The sequence below is a fragment of the Podarcis muralis genome, chromosome 16 (genome assembly GCF_964188315.1).
Source record: "Podarcis muralis chromosome 16, rPodMur119.hap1.1, whole genome shotgun sequence".
Taxonomy (NCBI): Eukaryota; Metazoa; Chordata; class Lepidosauria; order Squamata; family Lacertidae; genus Podarcis; species Podarcis muralis.
Window position 1 is genome coordinate 24,125,188 of NC_135670.1, and position 15,381 is coordinate 24,140,568.

Here is a 15,381-nt window from a genome sequence, read left to right on the forward strand (position 1 = left end):
GCTGATGGGAGTTGTATTGACAATATCTGGAGGGGGCCCCAGCTTGGCAAAGTCTTCCTTATATGATAGAATAATGCTTTGTGTTGATGGGGTGCTTGACACAGTGCTCTATGGCATTGCATGTGGAATACTTTTGGTGGGTCAGAGCTGCCTCACGGCAGTACAGTGGTACCTCGGCTTAAGAACTTACCGTAATTCGTTCTGGAGGTCCGTTCTTAACCTGAAACTGTTCTTAACCTGAAACTGTTAAGAACCTGAAACCGTTCTTAACCTGAAACCTGTTCTTAAGCTAATGGGGCCTCCTGCTGCTGCTGTGCCGCCAGAGCCCGATTTCTGTTCTCATCCTGAAGCAAAGTTCTTAACCCGAGGTACTATTTCTGGGTTAGCTGAGTCTGTAACCTGAAGCGTCTGTAACCTGAAGTGTATGTAACCCGAGGTACCACTGTACTTGAACATTGCAAAGGAATCCAAGTGTGTTCTGCTACTTTCCCAAGAGGAAGGATGTGAATGACCTATCCTGGATTTTACACCTGCACAAGCTTTTGTGCAAGTGTTTGTGGAACAGGGTGCTAGTGTCTGTTTCCTTCTACTTCCGACTCTTTGGGTCTAATCCACCCTCTTTGCAATAATTGCATTAGCATTATAAATCAGGTCAGTACTATTATTGACCTATTTCTGATGTGGGCCTAGTACCAAGATATAGTGCCTTGCCTGAGGGCACATAATGGCCTGGTTTGGACATCATGATAAGCTGTAGTTTAGTATGGACTGCCATTTTCCATATGAACCAGCCCAGACCCTGCTGTTTTTATCACTGGCTGTGTGGCCCACCTTTGGGAAGTGTGGAGGATGGCTGCATGAGAATGCTCCTTTTCAGTGGTGGCCCTCATCTGAAATGCTCTTCCCAACGAGATGCACCTGGCCCCATCCTTGTCAGTCTTTAATCACTAAAGGTAAAGGGACCCCTGACAATTAGGTCCAGTCGTGACTGACTCTGGGGTGGTGACGCTCACCTCGCTTTATTGGCCAAGGGAGCTGGCGTACAGCTTCTGGGTCATGTGGCCAGCATGACTAAGCCGCTTCTGGTGAACCAGAGCAGCGCACGCAAACGCCGTTTACCTCCCCGCCGGAGCGGTACCTCTTTATCTACTTGCACTTTGATGTGCTTTTGAACTGCTAGGTTGGCAGGAGCAGGGACCGAGCAACGGGAGCTCACCCCGTCGCGGGGATTCGAACCGCCGACCTTCTGATCGGCAAGCCCTAGGCTCTGTGGTTTAACCCACAGCACCACCCGCGTCCCCTCTTTAATCACTAGACTAAGGCTATTTTGTTTCCCCAGGCCTTTGCTTAATTAGATTGCATCCTGTGGTGGTCTCATCCTTTAGTGGCATGGGTAGGACTTGTCCTTATGAATATGTTGCTGGATGAGTATTTAATGCATCTGTATTGTTCATTTTTTCATGGTTTTAATTGCTATTATCTGTTGTATTTGCTGTTGCTAAGTTGCTTTGAGGTTTCTTTTCCTTGTGTAAAGCGATTGATAATTGTAATTTATATTAATAGCAATCATTAAACTGTGGCTTAACGTGAACAAACAGAATGTGTGAACTAGGTTTAACCCTTGTTTTCCAATTGTGGTTTGCTTGGAGAGAAGCAAAAGCCACGAATGCCGGTTCCCACATAATGCAAAGCAGGCTTCCTGTTTGATTTCTTCTCCAACATGTCAAAGAAAAGAAAGAGTGGGGTGCAGCAGGGACAGATGAGCAGTGAGCACCAACACATGCTGCTTGTTCATGTTAACTGTGACATCTGAACCCAGCAGGTGAGTTTGTTGTGACACTTAATTTTGCACTGGGACTTTTGATTGATAGTTGTAGTCTTTTAGCCACTATTACCAGTTGTTCTTGTTGTTGTTGTTGTTGTTGTTGTTGAGTCATTTAGTCGTGTCCAACTCTTCATGACCCCATGGACCAGAGCACGCCAGGCACTCCTGTCTTCCACTGCCTCCCGCAGTTTGGTCAAACTCATGCTGGTAGCTTCGAGAACACTGTCCAACCATCTCGTCCTCTGTCGTCCCCTTCTCCTTGTGCCCTCCATCTTTCCCAACATCAGTGTCTTTTCCAGGGAGTCTTCTCTTCTCATGAGGTGGCCAAAGTATTGGAGCCTCAGCTTCAGGATCTGTCCTTCCAGTGAGCACTCAGGGCTGATTTCCTTCAGAATGGAGAGGTTTGATCTTCTTGCAGTCCATGGGACTCCCAAGAGTCTCCTCCAGCACCATATTTCAAAAGCAGCAATTCTTCGGCGATCAGCCTTCTTTATGGTCCAGCTCTCACTTCCATACATCACTACTGGGAAAACCATAGCTTTTACTATACGAACCTTTGTTGGCAAGGTGATGTCTCTACTTTTTAAGATGCTGTCTAGGTAGGCCCCTAAATTATAGGCAATTGCACTTAGGCTGTTTCCAATAATCGGAGGGCTGAGAGATTCCCTTTACCTTATTGCTATTAAAAATGGGACGACCCCACTCTTTCTTTAATCATTAAAGGTTTTAAAATTTGAATATATTAATGTTTATGTATGTGGAAGCTTTGCATGCTGATGATGGACGTTTGGAGAGTGTGATGCGTTTGTATATCATAGTTATGGTTATCTGGGGCCCCAGGGATGAATTCCACCCTTTCCATTTTATTCAGTACATTGCTGTTGTGTGCAGTTCAAATTGAAATAGAAAGTGTCCATGGTCCAGTGGCACATACATATACCGTGGTGGCTGGTGCCAATTGGAACTGGTTGGGTGGTAGGCATGGAGCCCAACAGTAGGTGGCGCCAGAGACAATGACAGGCCGTGGCAACTGATTCTAGTTTTGCCCCCATCCTCTTCCCTACAAGGGCAGCATTGAGACTAAGGAAGAAGAAGCTGGTGACCAGTGCCATCCCCTGGACTGATTGTGAGAACATAAGGAGCTGCCTTAAACAGACTAGTCATCTACAATGACTAGCAGTGGCTCTCTAGGATTTTTTCCCAGACCTACCTGCAGTTGCTAAGGATTGAACCTGACACCTTCTGCATGCAAAGCAGATTCATGAGGGCTGGCTGCAGGCAGACTGAGGTTGGTGGAACAGTGCCCTAATGGACCAGCCTCCCCTGTAAATGTGTTTTTCCCCTACCTGCAGATTTCCTGTCCCTCTTAAGCAGCTCAGCAACATGCTCAAATATGCTGTTTTCTCTGAATAGCAATGTTCTCTGAACATTTTCATTTTCTCTGAACTAGCAATACGGTCTAGGACCCTCGTACCTATGGGATCGCCTCTCCTGGTGTGTCCCACAGAGGAACCTACGGTCTTCAAACAAAAACATCTTGGAGGTCCCAGGCCACAGAGAGGTTAGGCTGGCCTCAACCAGAGCCAGGGCTTTTTCGGCTGTGGCTCCAATCTGGTGGAACGCTCTGTCACAAGAGACTAGGGCCCTGCGGGACTTGACATCTTTCCGCAGGGCCTGCAAGACAGAGCTGTTCCACCAGGCCTTTGGCCAAGGCACAGCCTGACCCCCTCCTTTGGTAATCCTCACAGAACTCTAGTCCAATGGTTGCCATTAATTTGATTTGAATTAATTTTATAATGAAATGATTTTAGAACGTTGTATTATTTTATTGTTGTTAGCTGCCCTGAGCCCGGCTTTGGCTGGGGAGGGCGGGATATAAATAAAATTTTATTATTATTATTATTATTATTATTATTATTATTATTATTAGGCTGCAGATGGCAGTCACCGTCTGAAGAGGCCTCCACCCTATTCCATCTCCATACATTTCTCATGTAAGGAGGAGGTAATGCATCTTCTATCTTGGTGCCTGCTCCAACTACTGAAAAGCAAAGTTCACATTTTGCTTTGGGAATTCCCCCCCTTGCTTAATGGACTAAAACTCATATGATTTTAATGAATGGGCTGAGAGCAGCAGTAGTTCATCCGGCCGAAGTTTAAACAATTGATTTTGTATTTTTCCTCTGCGAGCAACGCAGCTTGGATTTCTGTTGCATCTGCAGAAGGTTCTGGCCTATGAATGCCTGGGCTGAAATAACAGCGTCAGCTGTTCGGATGCTGCAATGGACCAATATGGACACCTTTTGGGGGGATCTGCTTCCCTTTTTTATTATTTATTTATTTCATAAAAGATTATGCACTGCTTGAATGTTAAAACAACAACAGCACCATAAGGCAGTGTCCAGTAAAATTATCAACAGGAAAACTTAACAAGAATAATTTAAGACTTTTGAAAAGTTAAAATAACAATAGGCTAAAAATGGATTAAGGCTTTCGTCAAGTTCCGAAACATCTGGGTAGGCTTATCTAAACAAAAAATCTTTTTAGCAGGTGCTTAAAAGAGTACAGTGATGGAAACTGCCTTCCATCCTAGGGTTCAGCTGGCTTGATCATTTTCCACTCTTGGTGATGTGGTGGTCAGGTGCTATTTTTATCCCACCATTACATAATTGTGCATATACACACATACATGCAATCTGTGCATTATATAATTAGAACTTACTCTTGCTTTTGTTTTTTGGTCATGCATAAAAGAGAACATTGCTCTCAGTCTAATGGGTTTAATTTTCAGCCATGTTTAAAATGTTGAATGTATAGTTAATAATAATAATAATAATAATAATAATAATAAATTTTTTTATTTATATCCCGCTCTCCCCAGCCAAAGCCGCGCTCAGAGCAGCTAACAACAGTAAAAATAGCACAATTTACGTAAAATCACAGTCAATTAATTAAAATACATTCTAAAATCAATTCAGAATCTAGCCGTTGGGCTAGAGTTTCATGAGGATTACAGAAGGAGGGGGTCAGACTGTTCCTTGGCCAAAGGCCTGGGGGAACAGCTCTGTCTTGCAGGCCCTGCGGAAAGATGTCAAGTCCCGCAGGGCCCTAGTCTCTTGTGACAAGAGTGTTCCACCAGATCAGGGCCACGGCCGGAAAAACCCTGGCTCTGGTTGAGGCCAGCCTAACCTCTCTGTGGCCCAGGATCTCCAAGATGTTTTTATTTGAAGACCATAGAGGCGTGGAAGCTTAGACCTCAAGGTGTCTGAGGTTTTCCCAGAGGCATTTGGTTGGCCCATATGGGAAAGAGAATACAGAATAGGTTGTAGGCGCTTTAAAGATTACAGGCTGCTCTCCCAAGGTGGTGGAGCCAATAGAAGGCAAGACCCTAGCAGTGTTCTTAAGATTTCGGGCAATGCTGGTTCTTGATTGAGACAACATCTGCCCCACCTTGTGTGATACACCTTGTGCCCATGCCTGCCCTGGCCAGACTGGAAATGACTTCTTCTTCCCCTGGAGACCCCACACAATAAGTGGAAGCTCTGTGGCGCCAGAGGTCAGCAGATGGCTATACTCTTGTGGCCTCCAGCAGCAAAGACCCAGGGATTTGGGATTGCAATCTCACCCAGCATTAAAGGGAGCAACTCATTTCCATCATCACCACTGATGGTCTGCCTTGGGAGACAATGGAGGAGTGAGACTTTGGGGGGTGAGATCAAGCTGTTAGGAGGTTGCAGCGCCTGCTATAGCTGCAGAGATAGATGCAGAAGAGACATGTTTTGTTGCAGCTGGGGCAGATGAAGGCGTCCGGTCGTGCTGCTGCAGATACACCACAGCGTTCCTTCTCTCTGCTGTCCTCCCAGCGGTCATTTCTCCTCTGGTCACTGCCATGGATGTACAACTTGTCTGCAGTCTCCAGGCACAGTGGTCTCCTGCAAGGGACGCCCACATGGCAGGGTGTGTGTGATGTTGTTGCCATTATTATTATTGGGCTGCATCCAACCTACTCAGAGTAGATCCATGGACCTAAGTGAGTCATGTCCATTAATTTCAAATGGTTCTCTATTGAGTATGTCTAATGTTAGATACAACCCATGATATCCCAGTGTGATTATGTCAAGAAGGTCAAATGCGTTGCAACTGAAAACCAGCCTGCTTGCTTGCCTGCTTGCCTGCCTGCTTAAAGGTAAAGGGACCCCTGACCATTAGGTCCAGTTGTGGCTGACTCCGGGGTTGCAACGCTCATCTCCCTTTACTGGCTGAGGGAGCCAGCGTACAGCTTCTGGGTCATGTGGCCAGCAGGACTAAGCCGCTTCTGTCGAACCAGAGCAGCGCACGGAAACGCCGTTTACCTTCCCGCTGGAGCGGTACCTATTCATCTACTTTCACTTTGACATGCTTTCGAACTGCTAGGTTGGCAGGAGCAGGGACTGAGCAACGGGAGCTCACCCCGTCGCGGGGATTCGAACCACTGACCTTCTGATCAGCAAGTCCTAGGCTCTGTGGTTTAACCCACAGTGCCACTCGCGTCCCGCCTGCCTGCTTGCCTTCCCACAAATTCTGGACTACTTTCCTCCCTGCTGTACTTGCATTATCATTTAGGAAAGTTTTGGCAGGGAGTTTTAGAACAACTCCCAAGAGCAGTGAACTGAAGGAAGCCTGTATGATCTTTTTCCTGTGTTGTTTTTAAACGGCTGAAATAGCTTGATGCTCAACAAAAGAGTTTAAGCTTGTTACCAGGGCCACGTCCTCCCCACATCTCCTCTTTCTCTTGGCCCCCTGGGAAAAGTGTGAAAGAGGGTCAGTCTGTTCTTGCATCCTTCTCTTCCTGTGAGATGGCGAAACCCTAGAACATCCTGAGGGTGGAAAATGCATTTAAATAATGATTAAAAATTTATTTTCGGTGACATGTTTAGAAAAGAGAGAGAGAGAGAGAGAGAGAGAGAGAGAGAGAGAGAGAGAGATCGCCTTTATCTGCCTACTGGGAAATTATATCCGTGGGGGAGCTTGCAAGTGAGCTGAGCTGTGCCCCAGTTAGTGAGAGGGACCTGACTCCAAATGACGTCCCGGAACTGGTGTTGCTTACAGGCCTCGGGGCTCCTGTTCTGCAACACCAGCATTATTTATCCCCCAGACACGGACGTTGCACAGGGCTTGTGCAAATCAACTGTGTTTTGCCCTGTGGTGGTTTAATTGGGAAAGAGACTGTTACATTGAGAAGTAGCTAAATGGGTTTACCTCCCGGCAGTCACTACAGGTTGCAGTGTGTGTTTAAACTGATGTTCAGGTTGCCTGTGCTGTGTCTTATCTGCTCCAGCATTCTGCTTCCAGCAGAGGGCAGCCAAATGCCCTGGGAAGCTCAGAAGCATTGGTCCATTCTGTCCACTGTCAGAGAGGCTGTGTGTGTGTGTGTGTGTGTGTGTGAGAGAGAGAGAGAGAGAGAGAGAGAGAGAATGAGAGAGAGAGTGGAGAGCGAGAGCACACTTTTTTCTGGGAGTATGCAAGGGTACGCATACCCCTAAACTTTTTGTGAATCTAAGTTTGGCCTCATTAAGGGGCAGCATTTCAATATGAGTAGGAAAAACACTCTCTCTGTGTGTGTATTTCTGATGATACACAGAGTAGCTTACAGCTAGGAAGCTAAATAACTACAGTGGTTCCTCGGGTTACAGATGCTTTGGGTTACAGACTCCGCTAACCCAGAAATAGTACCTCGGGTTAAGAACTTTGCTTCAGGATGAGAAAAGAAATTGTGTGGCAGCGGCACAGCAGCAGAGGGAGGCCCCATTAGCTAAAGTGGTACCTCAGGTTAAGAATGGACCTACAGAACGAATTAAGTTCTTAACCCAAGGTACCACTGTATTCTGGGTGATTGATAACTTCTTTGTAAAAGACTATACAATGTCCAAACTCTTTATATTCAAAAAGACCTTTGCTTTCATAAACATAAAACTGAGAAGAATATATTTACAATCTAGCTGCTGCATAGATTTCTCAATTATTTAACTAACTAACTAACTAACTAACTAACTAACTAACTAACTAACCACCCTATACCTGCAGGTCTTAGGGCAGTTCACAGGATATTAATGTTTAGGGATCTTCCTCTGTTTTACTTCAGATGGATCACACTGACACCACACCGTACTCAGCAGTATCTTGAGAAGCCTCTCTCAGCAGCCATTCCCCCTCGTACAGAGTAAGCGAGTGACCGAATGAGCAGAAAACAGTTAAAAACAACAGTTACTGGAATAACAGTCACAACAGAATGGAATGTGACTCTCTCATGTGACTCACAGTCAGCCAGTCACATGACAGCTAGTGCCAAAGGATAAACCCCATGCTAAAAATACACAGTAACCCAACATAAGTAAACATTCCCATTTCCAGAAATTAAACCATCATCCTTAACATTCAGGTAACGTATCAGTTGCTGAGAATTGCAGGTGGACAGAGTGCTGTTGTGATCAGCCTGAGGAGAGTTCTGAGGGCCAGATGAAGACATCTAGAGGGCCACATTTCTCCCCCAGTCCTGAGGCTCTCCACTCCTGAAATGCAACCTCATATTCAGAAACAGGCTGTTCTGTCCAGTTTCACTTCATGGTTGCTAAGCCCAAGACCACGCATACATCTCTGGGAGGGTGCCCCACCTGTTTTTGAAAACCCCTCTCATCCAGATATATAAATAACTTTCTGTACAGGAGAGAATGAGTCTCTTCTTTTGTTTTTCTAACAATGCACTTGGCTTGGTTTATATTTGGGCCTCATTATGTTTCCTGCTGATTTCTCTGGCTGTTCTCTGGGTCAGCTTTGTAGCTATTGAGTTCCTGATGTTGGCTTTTCTCTTTGACGTGTTACCTGAGCTGCCTGTGACCTTTCTTTTATTGTGGAGAGAATTGCAGCTTGTTCGTGGATATGGGACAATGAAGCCAGAATTTGCAGTTGGAAGCTATTCTTCCCACCTATTCTTGCTGAAGGGCTAATAATTTTGTGACAGAAAGGCTATATTTGTGACTGCAATGCCAGATACATGAGCAGTAGTCTAGTGGTCAATCCAGAAGTGCAGGGTCCCTACATGATAGTCACAGCTGTGACTCTTTTAAGATTATACAGCTTTCAAAGATTATACAATAATAATAATAATTCGGGATACATTGCATTGATGAATGCCGATCTCCATGTGTTGTCTTTTGGCCAGATCTACTATTTTTTGTGCATGTAGATGGGCAAATGATTCCAAGTGCTTCTATATAATCTTTTGGAGTGACTTAAGTTGTGTTTTCTGTGAAGTTCCATTGTACATAGCCAAACATGCGTGTCCTTCTTGTGAAACTGAAGCACCTGGTATTTTCACTGTTCCTAAATGCATACAGAACAGCTCCGTCTTGGTGTTCTTCCCATGTTCCTTCTCCAGAAGGACCCTGTGAGCCCATCCTCAGTGGCTGGCTCACTTCCTTTCCCTCTGATTGGGCAGCTTTAGGACACTAGAGACATGGACCCTGATGGAACCTTGCTGCAGAAATAGCAGCAGGTCTTAGGACACCCCACCCTGGTACCCACAGCTGTATATGAGCCCCCACCCGTCGGTTGATCTTTGCCAGGCATAGGCAAACTCTGCCCTCCAGATGTTTTGGGACTACAACTCTCAGTATCCCTGACCACTGGTCCTGTTAGCTAGGGATGATGGGAGTTGTAGTCCCAAAACATCTGGAGGGCCGAGCTTGCCTATGCCTGATCTTTGCAATCTAATGTGTATGGTCCACACAGTCTCTGTAAAAGGTAAAGGGACCTCTGACCATTAGGTCCAGTTGTGGCCGACTCTGGGGTTGCGGCGCTCATCTCGCTTTATTGGCCGAGGGAGCCGGCGTACAGCTTCCGGGTCATGTGGCCAGCATGACTAAGCCGCTTCTGGCGAACCAGAGCAGCGCACGGAAACGCCGTTTACCTTCCCGCCGCAGCGGTACCTATATATCTACTTGCACTTTGATGTGCTTTTGAACTGCTAGGTTGGCAGGAGCTGGGACAGAGCAATGGGAGCTCACCCTGTCACGGGGATTCGAACCGCTGACCTTCTGATCGGCAAGCCCTAGGCTCTGTGGTTTAACCCACAGTGCCACCCGCGTCCCACACACAGTCTCTGTATTAGGGGCTTAGATCAGCCTTCTCCAATTCAGGCAGGGAACACTTATGTGGGCAACTGGATAGCTCAGTTGGTTAGAGCATGCTGCTGATAACACCAAGGTTGCAGATTTGATCCCCAAAAGGGGACAGCTACATATTCCTCTGGGTCCCTTCCAGCTCCATGATTCTATTCTTCTATTAACCTGGTGACCTCCATATCTTTGGGGCTGAATCTCCCATCAGCCCCAGCCAGCCAAGAGCCAATCGCCTCTGTGAGGGTTCTGCTGAAAGCAGCAGCCAGTGGGAAATTTTGAAGCTGGCCAGGTAAAAAAATGGACTCGTTTAACCAAGAATCCTGCTTTCAGCAATGCCATGACATTGAGGGGCCAGCTGGCTGGCCCATCCATCCCTCTGCAGGAGTCCCATCCATTCTGTGCTCAAACTGCCCCTGGCCTGAGCTATCCAGGTTGATGAAGACTGGCTTGGATAGGAAGGAAGGAATAACATGGGCTGAAGAAGTGGAGCTTGATGTGGGCAAGAGATATGGGCAGCCCCTCATTAGCCCCTGCATAGAAATTAAGATTTAGGGCAGGGGTTGGTGGCCGGATGACACACCTGGTGCCTGTGTGGATGAGGCTGGTTGCCACAGGCTGCTTGTTACTCAAAGTAGGTCTTGCTAGGCTACTTAAGTGAAGAGTCCTACCTTTCTTTTTTATATATATAATTTTTTTATTAGGAATTTAAACAAAACATATTATCTTAAGTCATATCATCTTTAATTCCCCCCCATTTCCCCCTCCCCCTCCCTCCCATAAAACAACCCCCCTCCCCTCCCCACCCCCGACTTCCCATAGCATTCATGGAGAAACCAATCTCTGGTTTCTCCATGAATGCTATTCCCTGCATGTTACAAATTTGTATAGATCCTTAATCTATCTAACTGGTTATTATCAATGAAAAGTTTGTGAGCGTTTATTCAAAACCTGCCAAGGAGTCCAATTCACTTTGTTGCATCTTTTAAGTATTTTGTAAAAGGCTCCCATTCATCTTTAAAGTCACAGTTGTCGTCGCGTAATTTGTGTGTCAATTTTGCCAATTCTGCATAGTCCATCAGTTTTTCTTGCCATTACTTCTTTAGTCGGAGTTTCCTCAGTCTTCTATCCTTGTGCTATTAAGACTTTCGCCGCTGTTGTCACGTACGTAAAGATGTTTTTCAACTTCTTTGGCAGTAGAGTCCTGCATTTCAGCCTTCTCAGAAAGGAATGTGTTGAATCTTTTGGCTTTACTTGGGGTGGGGGAGAGAGACGGATTGCGGACTGCCTTCTGGGACCTTGTTTGGATCTGCTGGGCTTGACACTGGTTGGGCTTGGAGTGAAGTCTCCCACTGTGGCAGGAATGGCTCAGGACAACTCAGATGATGACAGCAGCACCACCACCTCTGAGCAGATCCTCCTCCTGCCCTGCCTTGCAGAGCAGTTGGTTCTGAAAGGGGAGGGACCAAGCTAGTGGAGGTAGGGAAAGATTTTGCCTTCTGCATCGCCTTTTCCTCATGGGGCCATTGGTTCTGATGGCCTCTGTGAAGGTGCTGGTGAAAGCAGCAGCGAGTGGGGACAGTGAGCAGTCCACCCCCCCAAAAAAACAAAACAAAATGGGAGTCATTTTGGACTCACAGCTGTCCATGGAGGCACAGGTTAATTCTGTGTCCAGGGCAGCTATCTACCAGCTCCATCTGGTACGCAGGCTGAGACCCTACCTGCCCGCGGACTGTCTCGCCAGAGTGGTGCATGCTCTAGTTATCTTCTGCTTGGACTACCGCAATGCGCTCTTTGTGGGGCTACCTTTGAAGGTGACCCGGAAACTGAAATTAATCCAGAATGTGGCAGCTACACTGGTGACTGGGAGTGGCCGCCGGGACCATATAACACCGGTCCTGAGAGATCTGCATTGGCTCCCAGTACATTTCCGAGCACAATTCAAAGTGGTGGTACTTTAAAGCCCTAAACAGCCTCGGTCCTGTATACCTGAAGGAGCGTCTCCACCCCCATCGTTCAGCCCGGACACTGAGGTCCAGCTCCGAGGGCCTTCTGGCGGTTCCCTCGCTGCGAGAAGCCAAGTTACAAGGAACCAGGCAGAGGGCCTTCTCAGTGGTGGCGCCCACCCTGTGGAACACCCTCCCTTCAGGTGTGAAGGAAATAAGCAGCTATTCTATCTTTAAAAGACATCTGAAGGCAGCCCTGTTCAGGGAAGTTTTTAATATTTAATGCTGTACTGTTTCTAACATTTGATTGGGAGCCGCCCAGAGTGGCTGGGGAAGCTCAGCCAGATGGGCGGGGTATAAATAATAAATTATTATTATTATTATTATTATTATTATTATTATTATTATTATTATTATTATTATTAAAACCACAGACTCGTTTCCCTATGGACCATGCTTTTCACTGCAAAAGCAAGGACAGCGAGGAGCCATCTGGCTGGGCTGTGCATCTCCCGCTGGGGCTAGGGTCCCATCTGTGCCGTGGTCAGGCTAGCCTTGCCCTCCCCTTCGGCTGAGCTGACCGCATCCTTTCCCCATTTCCGCTGTGCTCAGAAGCACTGACTTTTAAAAGCCGTCTCTCACCAGTCATGAGAGATCGCTCTTTATTTTTGCGTGCAATCTATTTGTGCCAAATGCTATAGGTATGCATTAACTCTGAAAGCGGGCGGTTGTGGTAGGGGGAGAAGAGTGGGGTGTCTTCTGCTTGTGGTGTTGTAACGGCGAAGAAATTGTTTAATTTTGCCGTCGCCAATTTGCGTTCCACGTTGTCGGTTTCATTAAACTGCAAATTTTGAGAAACTGAAAGAATTGCCTACCTCTGCCTTTTATTTGCGGTTTCTATTAAAAACAAGGCAGCTATCTCAAATATATAAACTAGAAGGCCATTAAATATGAATGAGGCTTTCTGTTTAATATTCATAGCTATTAAAACAAGGTGAAAAACAATCAAGAGTCCGTCCCCCCCATTAGAAAAATGACTAATGCTCTCCTCCTTTACAGACAAGCGGGAGGCGAAAGGGATGTGGGTGAGGACAGAATGAAAGAGATTAAGTTTCTTTGTGGGACAGGAGCCGGGTTAGCATTCCACATTGGAGGCGTGCAGATGCGGCAACATATATTAATAGCTGTCATTTTGCATTCTGTTGCAATTCCTGTGGGCTCCGTGGCGGAGGCAGAATATTGACTGAAATGCATTGATCTATTGGGTATGTAGGAGATTGTCTTACCACACAAACGAATGCTTGATGGTTTTGATTGGCAGAGCTGGCACCGTTTTAGGTGCCGCACAATAACCTGCTCTGCATTTGTGAGAACTCAAATCTTTTAGCGTGGCAGCGACGGCACCCTGGAACTCGCTGCCTTTTGACATCAGGCAGGTGCCTACGCTGTGCTTATTTTGCCAGTGAACATAAAGTGTTGGTATATTGATGAACGTGCGGGGTGGGTGGGGGTTCAAAGTGAAGATATTAATTTATATTTAAATTCAAATTTAGATCAACCAGAGTGAACGAAACGCTGATTTCGTGTGTGTTGTTCATTTTCTGGAATGCTGACATATGTTATGAAATTAAACCACACTGGGCTGAAGCCGTCTTTCCTTATCTGTCCATGTGTCGACCGTGGTTTATTTGTTAACCTTTCAAGGAGGGCTGTTTCCCAAACTGTTTTGTACCAATTGTCTATCGTTGTGCCAAAAAGGTCTTTCCCTTGTCTGGTTATGTTAAGGTTTCTTGTTATAATGATTCCTAAATATCCAAGTTTTATGTGACAGAGTCTAATGCAGCGGTTCTCAACCTGTGGGTCCCCAGATGTTGTTGGACTACAACTCCCATCATCCCTGAGCTCTGGCCTTGCTAGCTAGGGGTGATGGGAGTTGTAGTTCAACAACATCTAGGGACCCACAGGTTGAGGTAGGCTGATCCAAGGTCTTTGAGGTCTATGAATGCATTTTGGATCTTAGGTGGTACATTGAAGAAGAAAGCTTCATATTTTGAGAAAACCTGCAGGCCTGATAGTGTTGCAAAGTTGTTAAGCTCTCAAAAGTACTGTTGCTCCCGTGTTCAGCGGGTCAGGTGTCATAATCATTAAATCGTCAGCAAATAACCTGATTATATAGTTTTGTTTTCCAGTTTGGACTTCCTTGATGTCTGGTGTTGTTCTGAGGTATATAGCTAATGGTTCTATAGCTAGGATGAACAAAAAGGGAGAGAGTGGACAGCCTTTATTTGTTCCTTGCCAATTTCCCACTGGGAATGAATTTATATTGTTTGTTTTTAGTGTAGCTGTAGCTTTGGAGTGGATTCATTTCAAAATCTGTGTGAATTTGGGCTCAAATTGCATTTTAGATAGGACTGTCAGCATGTCGTCCCATTCTAGGCAGTCAAAGGTACTTGTGAATGTCCAATGCCCTGAATAGAAGGGGGGAAGTTGTTTGTTTACTATGTTTGAAAGTGTTCTGATTGGTTCTGTGATGTTTTGACAGGGGACAAAACCAGCTTGATCTGGGGCTATTATTTTTTGTAGAAATACCTTAATCCTGATGTAAATATGTTACGATCCTGATTAATCAGAGAGATTGTCTGAAAAGATTCTACCTTCTGGTGGTCTTTAAATGGTTTTGAGATAACTACAATCTTGGAGTGGTGCCATGTTTTGGGGAGGGGTGCTCCTCTCATTTTTAGGTCATCAAATAGGTGAAATATATATGGTGAAATATGGCCATAGTTAGTTGTCTGTATGGCATTCGCACCTTGTCAACCCACTGAAGAACTTCCTCGTTGATGGAGGTGGTGTTAGAAACTCAGATATATAAGCTAGGCACCAAATGGCTCCTTAAACCAAAGTTGTAGTTGACAAAAGGGAACATCTAGCATCTATGTTGGCTCTAAAGTCTTATTTTTTTCAAATTATGGACTGACTGTGATTGATTCTCAGTTAAGCATCCGCGGAGCTAGTTCAGAAGACAACCTTGAGCCTAGATTAAGTGCTTTGAAAGCTTAAAGAAGAAAAGTCACTTGATCCAGGGACAGTCCACATATATATCACCCTATTAAAGGGTAAAGGTACCCCTGCCTGTACGGGCCAGTCTTGACAGACTCTAGGGTTGTGCGCCCATCTCACTTAAGAGGCCGGGGGCCAGCGCTGTCCGGGTCATGTGGCCAGCGTGACAAGCTGCATCTGGCGAGCCAGCGCAGCACACGGAAACGCCGTTTACCTTCCCGCCAGTAAGCGGTCCCTATTTATCTACTTGCACCCGGGGGTGCTTTCGAACTGCTAGGTTGGCAGGCGCTGGGACCGAGCAACGGGAGCGCACCCCGCCGCGGGGATTCGAACCGCTGACCTTTCGATCGGCAATCTGTGGCCTTCCGATGCTGCTGCACAACAGCTCCCATCATCC

At 46.1% G+C, this 15,381-nt stretch overlaps 1 protein-coding gene across 8 annotated transcripts in view; it reads left to right on the top strand.

The window, feature by feature from the left end:
• Positions 1-15,381, top strand: part of OSBP2 (oxysterol binding protein 2) — a 154,239-nt gene that overhangs the window by 62,868 nt on the left and 75,990 nt on the right. Inside the window, exon 1 of one of the 8 annotated variants that reach the window (XM_077920514.1) lies at positions 13,085-13,189. The exons of the other annotated variants lie outside the window; for them this stretch is intronic. The gene's annotated coding sequence lies outside the window, so the exon portion shown is untranslated. Of the gene's footprint in view, positions 1-13,084; positions 13,190-15,381 lie in introns of those variants that run through there. 8 annotated transcript variants of the gene reach the window in all.